Below are 14,147 nucleotides of genomic sequence, written 5' to 3'. Positions count from 1 at the left end.
GAAGTATTTATATTTGAGATGTTTTTCTTTTATTTTAGACATTTGTACTCTCTCCATTCCACATTAATAGAATGATCATTTTTTTAAGCATGATGATTACAAAAAAATGTATAAAAGAATAAATAAATAGATAATAAAATAGGAGAGAGCATAAGCAGGGTTAAGGTGGGGTGCCCCTCAGCCATTTTAATTTCACCTACATTACATGTATGTATTGTTTATCAAATGATGGGGAAGTTGTTGGGGCTTGCACAAGGAAAATTACAAATTAAATAAATTTATAAAAAGACTCTACTTAGGTGATTATTACATGTATATATTGTTTATCAAATGATGGGGAGGTTGTTGGGGCTTGCACAAGAAAAATTGCAATTTATATAAATTTATAAAAAGAATCTATTTAGATGATTATTACATGCATGTATTGTTTATCAAATGATGGGGAGACAGTTGGGGCTTGCACAAGGAAAATTGCAAATTAAATAAATTTATAAAAGAATTTATTTAGGTGATTATTACATGTATGTATTGTTTATCAAATGATGGGGAGGCTGTTGGGGCTTGCACAAGGAAAATTGCAATTTAAATAAATTTATAAAAAGAATCTATGTAACAACCCAAAACTTTGAAAGGATTTTACAACATTAAATAAAAGCACGATACAACGAATATTAGATATTTCAAAGCGGCACTAAAATATGAAAGAATCTTACATTGAGTTAAGAAAATATAGACGAGACATCTAATAAACTTTTGTGCTATTTAGCAATTATTTTCAATGACTATCCAAAGAATAAATTCAAAGTAAAAGTCGTAATACCCAATACACGAATCAAGTCTAATATTACAATATAATTAAAGCCTAGCCTATTATGATCGGAAGCGAAAGATGTGCAAGTCTCGGGCAGCCCGTTTGACAACACTGCTAGCATCCCAACAAAGTCCAACACGTCAGCGACATCCGCCAATGTATGTTCCTGCGTAAAATGGGAAAATTTGTAGAAATCATATAAGATCTTGCACTTAATGCCAAGATCAAAATCTACGGTGAGATAGATTGAGAAATCTAAGCTAATCTTTGAGAAGATTTTCCATAAGATTTACTGAGGAGATCATTTATTCCCATATCAAATAAAATCTTAAGGAAATAGATATAATAATTGCAAGTGGGAATACGTGGTAACTTCTTCATATCTATCACCAATCTTATACAGTATTTGCATTCAATACGAATCTAATTTCAGAGATTTCATAGAAAGAATGCAACATAAATTATTTTATCCTATAAATAGAAACAAAGTTCCTTCTGCTCTCAATCACTTTCACATACTCTATCAAATAAAATACTATGAGGAGATAAAGTAATGTGCAAGTGGATAGTAGACATTTAATGCATAATCTCATTGCAAGATTTGTTCAGGAGATTGAGGGAGCAGATTATGCCAAGTAAGATATTAAATCCCTGCTAAAGATCTAAGCATATCAAATCAGAGATATGTACAAGCTAAGCTAGGCAAGGTAAATGTATATATATGGGAACGAGCTTTTCTTTTTCCAGCGTCACTTACAAAACAATAGGAACTCACTCCAAAACTTTCAACCATCCAAAGGAGAGAGAAGGAGTAAGAAAAGGGGGAGAGTTGCAAACAATTACAGGGTCAAGTCCCACAATCCAACAACACATTTTCCCACGTAATGAAGGTAAACTCCAAGCACTTTTCTTTTCTCAAAATTTGCATATAAGCATGTAGATCAAGAATAACAATTCTTCACTTTAGCTACCAAAACAACAAATAACAATTCTTCACAAAATAAGAACTTGTCTCGAGAGTATAAATCTGTCGGGACTCCGGCGACTAATCTTCGGCACCCTATCGACGACAGTAGCAGCCCCACAGCCCGATGCATCACTGATTTCACCCACCTTCAAAAATATACAAGTTTGAAACACCTAAACTTTAAATCAAAGATTAAATCTTTAGAAATTACACAGAAAGAAATAGGATAGAATTTCTCTAACTTACCTCTCAGGAGTCGGCGATGAGGCAGCGGCCGTCGGGGCGTCGGGAAACTGCTCTGGCAGTGCGAGGCGTGGGGAGGCCGGGGAACCGCCGCCCGTGCAGCGGCGGCGACAGATTCGAGATTCGAGAGAGAGAGGCGAGGGGGAGAAGAAATAGAGAGAGAGTTGAGGGAGAAAGGGAAAGAGACATAAGGAGTATATATATATATATATAATTGGGCTAATTTCTAATTAATTCTTCTCAATTTGAATTAGTGTAAGAAGTATTCCTTTAGCCCACTGCCGATAATTTCATCTTGAGCTAAGTTCTATATATTAATTGGCCCATTTAGCTCTTGATTTATAAATTGATCCATGCTTTGTTTAGGCTAATTTAAATTATTTTGGCAGGACCAAAATATTTTGATAGAAGATAAAATCTCTGGAAGTAAATAAATAAAATTTCTCTTTAATTAGTTGTTTAAGACTTCTAATTAAATCCCAGAATTATAATGAAATGATTTGAAAATGAATTTCTAGAGAGAGTCATAAAAACCTAATAGAAGAGTAAGGCTTAAAGAAGGAGAACCATATAATAAGATGCATATCATAAAGTTATTATATATATATATATATATATCTATATATATATATATATTCTTGAAGCTGAAATTTAGCTTGTATTTTGTTTCTAAAAAGGAAGAACATACAGGAAGATAACTTTGAGAAACAGAGAATTACGAAAATCCTAGGAAGCAAAAACAAGGTGAACTTTTCTATCCTACATACTAATGTGGATAAAAATGCAAATTATTTTTGAAGTGATATTTTATGAAAAACTCGAACATATGTTTGTTGTTTATTTTAAATGATGTTGTCTTGCCAAAATGTTTTGTGTATGATGCCTATCTGTTTTGGCGTGAGGCCAAGTGAGTTGTGAATGATGATATGTGAATCGAATTCGGGTCCAAGTGAGGGTGGTGTCCCTACTCGGACTAGTGTACACAGGAGACCTATGGCCAGAGGGCAGGTCTGGTGACCGAGGAAGGTGGCCACCTTCCCGGCACAAGAATGTTGATGTGACCGTGAGAGAACACCATCTCTACGGCACAAGATTGTTAATGTGACCGTGAGAGAACACCATCTCTACGGCACAAGATGATCAGATATGGCAAAATACAGAAAGAAATGCACTGCAGTCGAAAAATGATTTTTAGTAAGCTCGGGTCTTTTTAATAAAATCCCTGAGTGTTACTGTGATAATGGCTTGACAATATTTTCAAATATATATTTGTATTTTCGGCAATGTGTTCACTGAGTACTTTTGTACTCAGCCCTGCATATATTTCTAAATGTGCAGGTTGAGCAGCGAAGTGGTGGATGAAGTGCTATTGAGACAATACATTTAATTCAGTCAGATTAGGACTCTCGGAGGTTCATGTCTCCATACATGGAACCGCGTTCATTTGCTTCCGTTGTGCATCTTAAAAGACTCAAGTCTATTTTGTTCAAAACTCTGGTGTATTGAAATTTTTACAAACGATTACTCGAGTTTCATGATCGAGTATCTTTCCTTCTATGTATCAGCACTTGATTAGTCATGTCTCGCAACCAATGTTTGATTTTGTTTTTCCCTATTTCTTTCCCCGCTTCTTATACCCTCCCCCCGAGTCACGGTTCCCCGACTAGGCTATCCTTAGCAAGTGCGGTCGTGAAAATCTATTTAGGTGATTATTACATGTATGTATTGTTTATCAAATGATGGGGAGGCTGTTGGGGTTTGCACAAGGAAAATTGCAAATTAAATAAATTTATAAAAAGAATCTATTTAGGTGATTATGTGGATCGATTCAATTTCATGCTACAACATTTATAAACATGCTATTGCGCAATTAATCACATAATTTTATATTAAATTATGATATTGAATCTTACAATTGTGATTCTCCAAAGAATAGAAGTGACTTGCTACTTCTCCACGTGTAAACCTTGAAGCTTTATTGCAAAACCAAAGATCTTCTAACCTATGACCAACTCTAGATCTAAGTTCCTTGTGGGATGAATCTATTGGCAATTATAAGGATCTTTAAGGAGAAGACAAGAAAAACCAATTGCACACACTTTGCAATTTTTGAATTCTCCTGTTAGTGAGGAGCTCAAAAGCTGCCTCTTTTCTCTTCTTTTCCGCACTTTTGCTTTCGCCCTCTAGAATGATGTGATCTTCGGTTTCCGGCGAAATCTACACACGGCTCAAAAAGGGTCGTTAGTTTGCTGATTTCAATGCAATTTTGCTATAAAACACATGCATGAAACAGGATTGGGAGGCAAAAAAATACGCTCTCTGTCAAAAAAATTGTCTCATTTTTGCATGGCAAGAGTTTTAATGAGAAATTCTTTAAGAGAAATGAGGAGAAAAAGTAGGTAAAGTAAGAGAGATAATGAAATTATGAGAGAGGGAAGATAAAGTGGGAAAAGTATGGGAGAGAAACTTTCTATTTTTAAGAATGAGACTATTTTTTGTAGACATCCCAAAAATAGTAAAGTGAGACTATTTTCATGGACGAGGGAGTATTATTAATCAAAATATTATTCATATTTTAATTCACCGATGAAATTTATAAGAGAAATAATAATTGACTGAAACTACATAATTTAAAAATTCAAATTATTAAAATATTATACTAATATATTTACTAATGTAAATAGTTAGACTTTTTAAAATAAATACAACTTATAATATATGTAAAATAAAAGTTTCAATTTATTAAAGTATTTTAAGGGTTTATTTTGGTAATAAGAAATATGAGATATCACTATAAAAAAAAAGTTGAATTTCCGACGGTGGCCAATCCCTCGGTAATTCTGATCAAATTTCGAACATAATTTCTGTAGTCTGCAGCTAAAAAACTTTTACCGACATGTAAAGTACTAACAGAAATTTTTCGTTTGATGCGTGTTAATCCTTCTTTGTTTTGTTTTATGAAATCGATTCGATTATAATATTTTAGAAAATTTTATTGACTTTTTTAATTTTATAAAATTTATAAAAACCAAAGCTCGGTATATTTGTTTCCTCACTAGTTACAAGAATTGGGAGTTTGGTTATGGTAGGTGTGGGCGAAATTTTTATGTACTTTTCTTTTATTACTATTAAAATCATATTTTTAAAAATTGATTGGGCATATTAAAATAAAAATAATATAAGTAAGAATATCTATAATAAATCATTTAAGATACCATAGACATAGAAGTATTTATATTTGAGATGTTTTTCTTTTATTTTAGACATTTGTACTCTCTCCATTCCACATTAATAGAATGATCATTTTTTTAAGCATGATGATTAAGAAAAAATGTATAAAAGAATAAATAAATAGATAATAAAATAGGAGAGAGCATAAGCAGGGTTAAGGTGGGGTGCCCCTCAGCCATTTTAATTTCACCTACATTACATGTATGTATTGTTTATCAAATGATGGGGAAGTTGTTGGGGCTTGCACAAGGAAAATTACAAATTAAATAAATTTATAAAAAGACTCTACTTAGGTGATTATTACATGTATATATTGTTTATCAAATGATGGGGAGGCTGTTGGGGCTTGCACAAGGAAAATTGCAATTTAAATAAATTTATAAAAAGAATCTATTTAGATGATTATTACATGTATGTATTGTTTATCAAATGATGGGGAGACAGTTGGGGCTTGCACAAGGAAAATTGCAAATTAAATAAATTTATAAAAGAATTTATTTAGGTGATTATTACATGTATGTATTGTTTATCAAATGATGGGGAGGCTGTTGGGGCTTGCACAAGGAAAATTGCAATTTAAATAAATTTATAAAAAGAATCTATTTAGGTGATTATTACATGTATGTATTGTTTATCAAATGATGGGGAGGCTGTTGGGGCTTGCACAAGGAAAATTGCAAATTAAATAAATTTATAAAAAGAATCTATTTAGGTGATTATTACATGTATTATTACATGTATTGTTTATCAAGGAAAATTGCAATTTAAATAAATTTATAAAAAGAATCTATTTAGGTGATTATTACATGTATGTATTGTTTATCAAATGATGGGGAGGCTGTTGGGGCTTGCACAAGGAAAATTGCAAATTAAATAAATTTATAAAAGAATTTATTTAGGTGATTATTACATGTATGTATTGTTTATCAAATGATGGGGAGGCTGTTGGGGCTTGCACAAGGAAAATTGCAATTTAAATAAATTTATAAAAAGAATCTATTTAGGTGATTATTACATGTATGTATTGTTTATCAAATGATGGGGAGGCTGTTGGGGTTTGCACAAGGAAAATTGCAAATTAAATAAATTTATAAAAAGAATCTATTTAGGTGATTATGTGGATCGATTCAATTTCATGCTACAACATTTATAAACATGCTATTGCGCAATTAATCACATAATTTTATATTAAATTATGATATTGAATCTTACAATTGTGATTCTCCAAAGAATAGAAGTGACTTGCTACTTCTCCACGTGTAAACCTTGAAGCTTTATTGCAAAACCAAAGATCTTCTAACCTATGACCAACTCTAGATCTAAGTTCCTTGTGGGATGAATCTATTGGCAATTATAAGGATCTTTAAGGAGAAGACAAGAAAAACCAATTGCACACACTTTGCAATTTTTGAATCCTCCTGTTATTGAGGAGCTCAAAAGCTGCCTCTTTTCTCTTCTTTTCCGCACTTTTGCTTTCGCCCTCTAGAATGATGTGATCTTCGGTTTCCGGCGAAATCTACACACACCTGGCTCAAAAAGGGTCGTTAGTTTGCTGATTTCAGTGCAGTTTTGCTATAAAACACATGCATGAAACAGGATTGGGAGGCAAAAAAATACGCTCTCTGTCAAAAAAATTGTCTCATTTTTGCATGGCAAGAGTTTTAATGAGAAATTCGTAAAGAGAAATGAGGAGAAAAAGTAGGTAAAGTAAGAGAGATAATGAAATTATGAGAGAGTGAAGATAAAGTGGGAAAAGTATGGGAGAGAAACTTTCTATTTTTAAGAATGAGACTATTTTTTGTAGACATCCCAAAAATAGTAAAGTGAGACTATTTTCATGGACGAGGGAGTATTATTAATCAAAATATTATTCATATTTTAATTCACCGATGAAATTTATAAGAGAAATAATAATTGACTGAAACTACATAATTTAAAAATTCAAATTATTAAAATATTATACTAATATATTTACTAATGTAAATAGTTAGACTTTTTAAAATAAATACAACTTATAATATATGTAAAATAAAAGTTTCAATTTATTAAAGTATTTTAAGGGTTTATTTTGGTAATAAGAAATATGAGATATCACTATAAAAAAAAGTTGAATTTCCGACGGTGGCCAATCCCTCGGTAATTCTGATCAAATTTCGAACATAATTTCTGTAGTCTGCAGCTAAAAAACTTTTACCGACATGTAAAGTACTAACAGAAATTTTTCGTTTGATGCGTGTTAATCCTTCTTTGTTTTGTTTTATGAAATCGATTCGATTATAATATTTTAGAAAATTTTATTGACTTTTTTAATTTTATAAAATTTATAAAAACCAAAGCTCGGTATATTTGTTTCCTCACTAGTTACAAGAATTGGGAGTTTGGTTATGGTAGGTGTGGGCGAAATTTTTATGTACTTTTCTTTTATTACTATTAAAATCATATTTTTAAAAATTGATTGGGCATATTAAAATAAAAATAATATAAGTAAGAATATCTATAATAAATCATTTAAGATACCATAGACATAGAAGTATTTATATTTGAGATGTTTTTCTTTTATTTTAGACATTTGTACTCTCTCCATTCCACATTAATAGAATGATCATTTTTTTAAGCATGATGATTAAGAAAAAATGTATAAAAGAATAAATAAATAGATAATAAAATAGGAGAGAGCATAAGCAGGGTTAAGGTGGGGTGCCCCTCAGCCATTTTAATTTCACCTACATTACATGTATGTATTGTTTATCAAATGATGGGGAAGTTGTTGGGGCTTGCACAAGGAAAATTACAAATTAAATAAATTTATAAAAAGACTCTACTTAGGTGATTATTACATGTATATATTGTTTATCAAATGATGGGGAGGCTGTTGGGGCTTGCACAAGGAAAATTGCAATTTAAATAAATTTATAAAAAGAATCTATTTAGATGATTATTACATGTATGTATTGTTTATCAAATGATGGGGAGGCAGTTGGGGCTTGCACAAGGAAAATTGCAAATTAAATAAATTTATAAAAGAATTTATTTAGGTGATTATTACATGTATGTATTGTTTATCAAATGATGGGGAGGCTGTTGGGGCTTGCACAAGGAAAATTGCAATTTAAATAAATTTATAAAAATTTATTTAGGTGATTATTACATCTATTTAGGTGATTATTACATGTATGTATTGTTTATCAAATGATGGGGAGGCTGTTGGGGTTTGCACAAGGAAAATTGCAAATTAAATAAATTTATAAAAAGAATCTATTTAGGTGATTATGTGGATCGATTCAATTTCATGCTACAACATTTATAAACATGCTATTGCGCAATTAATCACATAATTTTATATTAAATTATGATATTGAATCTTACAATTGTGATTCTCCAAAGAATAGAAGTGACTTGCTACTTCTCCACGTGTAAACCTTGAAGCTTTATTGCAAAACCAAAGATCTTCTAACCTATGACCAACTCTAGATCTAAGTTCCTTGTGGGATGAATCTATTGGCAATTATAAGGATCTTTAAGGAGAAGACAAGAAAAACCAATTGCACACACTTTGCAATTTTTGAATCCTCCTGTTATTGAGGAGCTCAAAAGCTGCCTCTTTTCTCTTCTTTTCCGCACTTTTGCTTTCGCCCTCTAGAATGATGTGATCTTCGGTTTCCGGCGAAATCTACACACCACCTGGCTCAAAAAGGGTCGTTAGTTTGCTGATTTCAGTGCAGTTTTGCTATAAAACACATGCATGAAACAGGATTGGGAGGCAAAAAAATACGCTCTCTGTCAAAAAAATTGTCTCATTTTTGCATGGCAAGAGTTTTAATGAGAAATTCGTAAAGAGAAATGAGGAGAAAAAGTAGGTAAAGTAAGAGAGATAATGAAATTATGAGAGAGGGAAGATAAAGTGGGAAAAGTATGGGAGAGAAACTTTCTATTTTTAAGAATGAGACTATTTTTTGTAGACATCCCAAAAATAGTAAAGTGAGACTATTTTCATGGACGAGGGAGTATTATTAATCAAAATATTATTCATATTTTAATTCACCGATGAAATTTATAAGAGAAATAATAATTGACTGAAACTACATAATTTAAAAATTCAAATTATTAAAATATTATACTAATATATTTACTAATGTAAATAGTTAGACTTTTTAAAATAAATACAACCTATAATATATGTAAAATAAAAGTTTCAATTTATTAAAGTATTTTAAGGGTTTATTTTGGTAATAAGAAATATGAGATATCACTATAAAAAAAAGTTGAATTTCCGACGGTGGCCAATCCCTCGGTAATTCTGATCAAATTTCGAACATAATTTCTGTAGTCTGCAGCTAAAAAACTTTTACCGACATGTAAAGTACTAACAGAAATTTTTCGTTTGATGCGTGTTAATCCTTCTTTGTTTTGTTTTATGAAATCGATTCGATTATAATATTTTAGAAAATTTTATTGACTTTTTTAATTTTATAAAATTTATAAAAACCAAAGCTCGGTATATTTGTTTCCTCACTAGTTACAAGAATTGGGAGTTTGGTTATGGTAGGTGTGGGCGAAATTTTTATGTACTTTTCTTTTATTACTATTAAAATCATATTTTTAAAAATTGATTGGGCATATTAAAATAAAAATAATATAAGTAAGAATATCTATAATAAATCATTTAAGATACCATAGACATAGAAGTATTTATATTTGAGATGTTTTTCTTTTATTTTAGACATTTGTACTCTCTCCATTCCACATTAATAGAATGATCATTTTTTTAAGCATGATGATTAAGAAAAAATGTATAAAAGAATAAATAAATAGATAATAAAATAGGAGAGAGCATAAGCAGGGTTAAGGTGGGGTGCCCCTCAGCCATTTTAATTTCACCTACATTACATGTATGTATTGTTTATCAAATGATGGGGAAGTTGTTGGGGCTTGCACAAGGAAAATTACAAATTAAATAAATTTATAAAAAGACTCTACTTAGGTGATTATTACATGTATATATTGTTTATCAAATGATGGGGAGGCTGTTGGGGCTTGCACAAGGAAAATTGCAATTTAAATAAATTTATAAAAAGAATCTATTTAGATGATTATTACATGTATGTACTGTTTATCAAATGATGGGGAGGCAGTTGGGGCTTGCACAAGGAAAATTGCAAATTAAATAAATTTATAAAAGAATTTATTTAGGTGATTATTACATGTATGTATTGTTTATCAAATGATGGGGAGGCTGTTGGGGCTTGCACAAGGAAAATTGCAATTTAAATAAATTTATAAAAAGAATCTATTTAGATGATTATTACATGTATGTATTGTTTATCAAATGATGGGGAGGCAGTTGGGGCTTGCACAAGGAAAATTGCAAATTAAATAAATTTATAAAAGAATTTATTTAGGTGATTATTACATGTATGTATTGTTTATCAAATGATGGGGAGGCTGTTGGGGCTTGCACAAGGAAAATTGCAATTTAAATAAATTTATAAAATGTCACGACCACAACTCCCTAGTGCTAGTGAGCGTAGCTATTTCGCGACTAAACAATTCTCAGTAATCAAGGAACAACAATAAAAAGGATGAAATCACTTAAATCAATAGTATCAAAGGCATAAAGCTTGTCCCAACACCTTCGCCTGCTCGTCCACGTTCAACCTGCACATTTGAAAATAACATGCAGGGCTGAGTATTTGATATACTCAGTGGGCACATTGCCAAAAACAGTTCTATTTTAAATTGTCAATGCCACAGTTAAGTGATCACGGGGTTTTACTTAAAAGACCCGAGTCACTAAAATACTTTTCCTTTAGTAAAGATTTTGATTGCGCAATCACATAACATAGATATACCATATCTGAAACTGATGTGAACCGGGAATGTGGCCACATTCCACGACGGTCACTGGACCGGCCAACTCCTTTGTTAGCTTACGGTCCCCTCATGTGTACACTAGTCCGAGTAGGGTTTGCGGCCCTACTGGGACCCGAATTCGATTTAACTAAATTGGCATAGCCAAGCAGATAGGTAATCATAAAACAAAACATGGCATGACAACATACTTGAGCAAAGATTCACATTTTCATACTGAAATCACATTTTGAAAGAAATGCCCACCTCAAAAGCTAAAGCTCCTTCCGAAATTTCCTTAACTTGGTCTTAGATGACGTTCGAAGACGTCCCTTTAGGAAATAAAATGATACTTAATTAGATTTTGAGATATCCGTTAAGCTTAAACATGAATGCATCCTAAGTGCGTGATCATTTTATTCTTCCTCTAAATTTTCTAGAAGAGTTCTAGAATTCTTGAGTATTAATTAAATCAGTAGATTTAATTAAATTAGAAAAATTATTCACTTAACTAGAGGGTGCTACCTCCTATGCTATTTATTTAAGCACACTAAAATAAGCTCGAGGTCTATTCATCGTTAGCGTATTGTAGTCTCTTAAAAATTAATTATTTGAGCACTCATACTAAATTCCGGAAGAAAAACGACTTATCCTCGTGGAGATAAAAATGCGGGCTATTAATTAAATTCTATAGCAACCCAATTCTCTATTTAATTTCTTAGTCCATACTTTTAAATTTTCTTTACAAGGGCCCAACTTAAAACTTAATCACTAGCCCATCCTTTTAGTTAATAGAGGCCCAACAACAAAAGAAATAAGGAGAGGCCCAAAACTCCCTTAAACCATCGGCCTCCCCCCTTCTCACACCCTCATTCTCAATCCCCCAACATTCGAAACCCTAATCGGAGAAGAGCTTGGCGGCGCCTCCTCGTCTACCGCCGCCGGCTGCTCCGATCAGCGCCCCCCCCTGTGCGTCGCCGGTGACTCGTTGCCTTCCCCTCCTCTCTCTACCTCATTAATCAAAAATTTCCCAAATTAAAATCCTAAATCGGAAGAGGAAAAATCGGCGGCTCCACCCTCTTCTTCCTCACGTTGCCTCGCCGGACTCCGCCGGCGCATACTCCCCTGCAACTCGACACTCGACGCCGCTGAGCGTTTCCCGGTGAGGCAGCGCCGCCTCCTTCACGGCTGCATCCGTCATCGCCGTCTAAGGCTCGGGGAAACGACGGCTGCTGCGCGGCGAGGCTCGAGGCGCCGCCGCTTCGCGCTACTGCTCCTGCGGCGCCGTCGCCCCGGTCGACTACCCGGAGTTCTGCCGTTGACTGACCATACCAGACAGCTTGCCTTTCTAAGGCTAAGTTCTTTAGCCTCTCTCTTTTTTTTTTTTGTTCATCTCCTATGATTTAGGTGTGGAAAGGAAGTAGATATTCTCAAAACTATGCCTCTGATTTTAAAGATTTATTCTTGTTGGGTTTATTCACAGGGGTAAAAGCAGCAGCCTGTTGTTTTTCTTCTTCTGTTATGCAGGAAAGCTCTAATCTTCTTATCTTAAACATGAAATCAATGAAAGGCAAGGAGTGTGCTAGTGCTTTACCGATTCTATTTAGGATTTAGTATGCTATTTAAGATTTCTATGTTGAGGTGCTCTGTTCTCGCTTGTATTTGTTCTTCTTACTGATTCCGAGTTGTGGATTTGTAAGTGACCTCTTTGTGCTTAAGCATGGTTGTGTGGTGATTTTCTACATGGATGAAAAAGGAGTCATAAGGGAAGTTGTGTGTTACCTCTTATGATAGTGAAGAAAATGGGGCTGCCCTTGTTGTTACTCTCGGTTATGTGCCACTCTTTACTCTCTATCTTGCTGAAAATTTGATGGTATGCAGAAGGAAGTTGAATGTGTTGTGGAGGGGATTTTATAGATTGGTTGTGGTGTACTATGGGGGAATTAAATGGGGCTGATCTCTCTTGTCTTCATATCACAACATATCTCTCTTTTTCTGATCATGCAGCCCCTTTGTCTTAATGTAGTTTGTTGGCTAGTTTGGGTACTTGGTACTTGGTGAATAAATCCCATTGTTTGATTGTGGCTAGATATAACAGGTGTTGCGTTAGTGAAGGGCTTTGCAGGCTGGACTTGCCCCCTTTTTGGGTAAGTCCTTGGTCTTCATAGGAAAAGAAAGGTTGTTTCTTCCCCTCTATAAGTATTCCATTAATTACTCTTGTCCCATGGCCATTAAAACTTGTTTTTATCTTGCAGGTGAGAGAGGAATCTTAGCTCCCACCTAGCTGCACTTCGAGCGGGCCTGGATTTGATGTCTGGGCCGACGGGCTGCCCGAAACGGGCCCTAAATTGGGCCTGGAGAAAAGGCCCGAAATGCACTCCACATTTTATATTTTCCTTTCCTTGTTTTCTTTCTTTAAGGACTTTGATCCATGTAATCTATTTTATTAGTTGTTCATTTTATTGGACACGAAAATACCATTCGAAACACTTTATTTTTCCGAAGTGTATCTTTAGTCTGTTTTAACTCGCTCACTTACTTCTTTAGCTTTTACTTTGCAACTAAAAAGATTAAGTTTCATTAAAGGCTCGAGTTCCACTAAAACTTCACGAAAAGAGAGGACGTTACATTTCTAGTTCCACATTAATATATCGAAAGCAAACTAATGGTGCGGGTATTACATAAAAAGAATCTATTTAGGTGATTATTACATGTATGTATTGTTTATCAAATGATGGGGAGGCTGTTGGTGTAGCACCCGCTTCTTTTATTATCTTTTCATGTATGTTAACGTCGAACTAGAAATCTATCGTTCTCTTGTTTCGTGAAAATAAATGGAACTCGAGCCTTTGATGAACTTAATAGTGTTATTTGCAAAGTAAAAGTTAAAGAAATAATCAAACGAACTAAACCAACTAATGTACGTTGCGGAATAAAAAGGAATGCTATTCAAGTGTTCCCGAAAGAAAATATCCACATAATGCCCAAAATTTGTTTCTTTGGAATTTCATGATGGTCTTACAAAAAGGATGAGATGGGATATTAATA

General features: G+C 33.3%; 1 long non-coding RNA gene across 1 annotated transcript; it reads left to right on the top strand.

Annotated features, from left to right (window-relative positions):
- Nucleotides 1–12,460: 12,460 nt before the first annotated feature.
- LOC125198500 lies at nucleotides 12,461–13,623 on the top strand. Its single transcript, XR_007172423.1, has 2 exons — nucleotides 12,461–13,277; nucleotides 13,355–13,623. It is a non-coding gene; the product is annotated as an uncharacterized LOC125198500 (long non-coding RNA).
- Nucleotides 13,624–14,147: the final 524 nt, after the last annotated feature.

This window comes from Salvia hispanica, unplaced genomic scaffold (genome assembly GCF_023119035.1).
Source record: "Salvia hispanica cultivar TCC Black 2014 unplaced genomic scaffold, UniMelb_Shisp_WGS_1.0 HiC_scaffold_1539, whole genome shotgun sequence".
Lineage (NCBI taxonomy): Eukaryota > Viridiplantae > Streptophyta > Magnoliopsida > Lamiales > Lamiaceae > Salvia > Salvia hispanica.
Note: the sequence above shows the minus strand (reverse complement) of the source record. Positions and strands in the feature narration are given on the sequence as shown.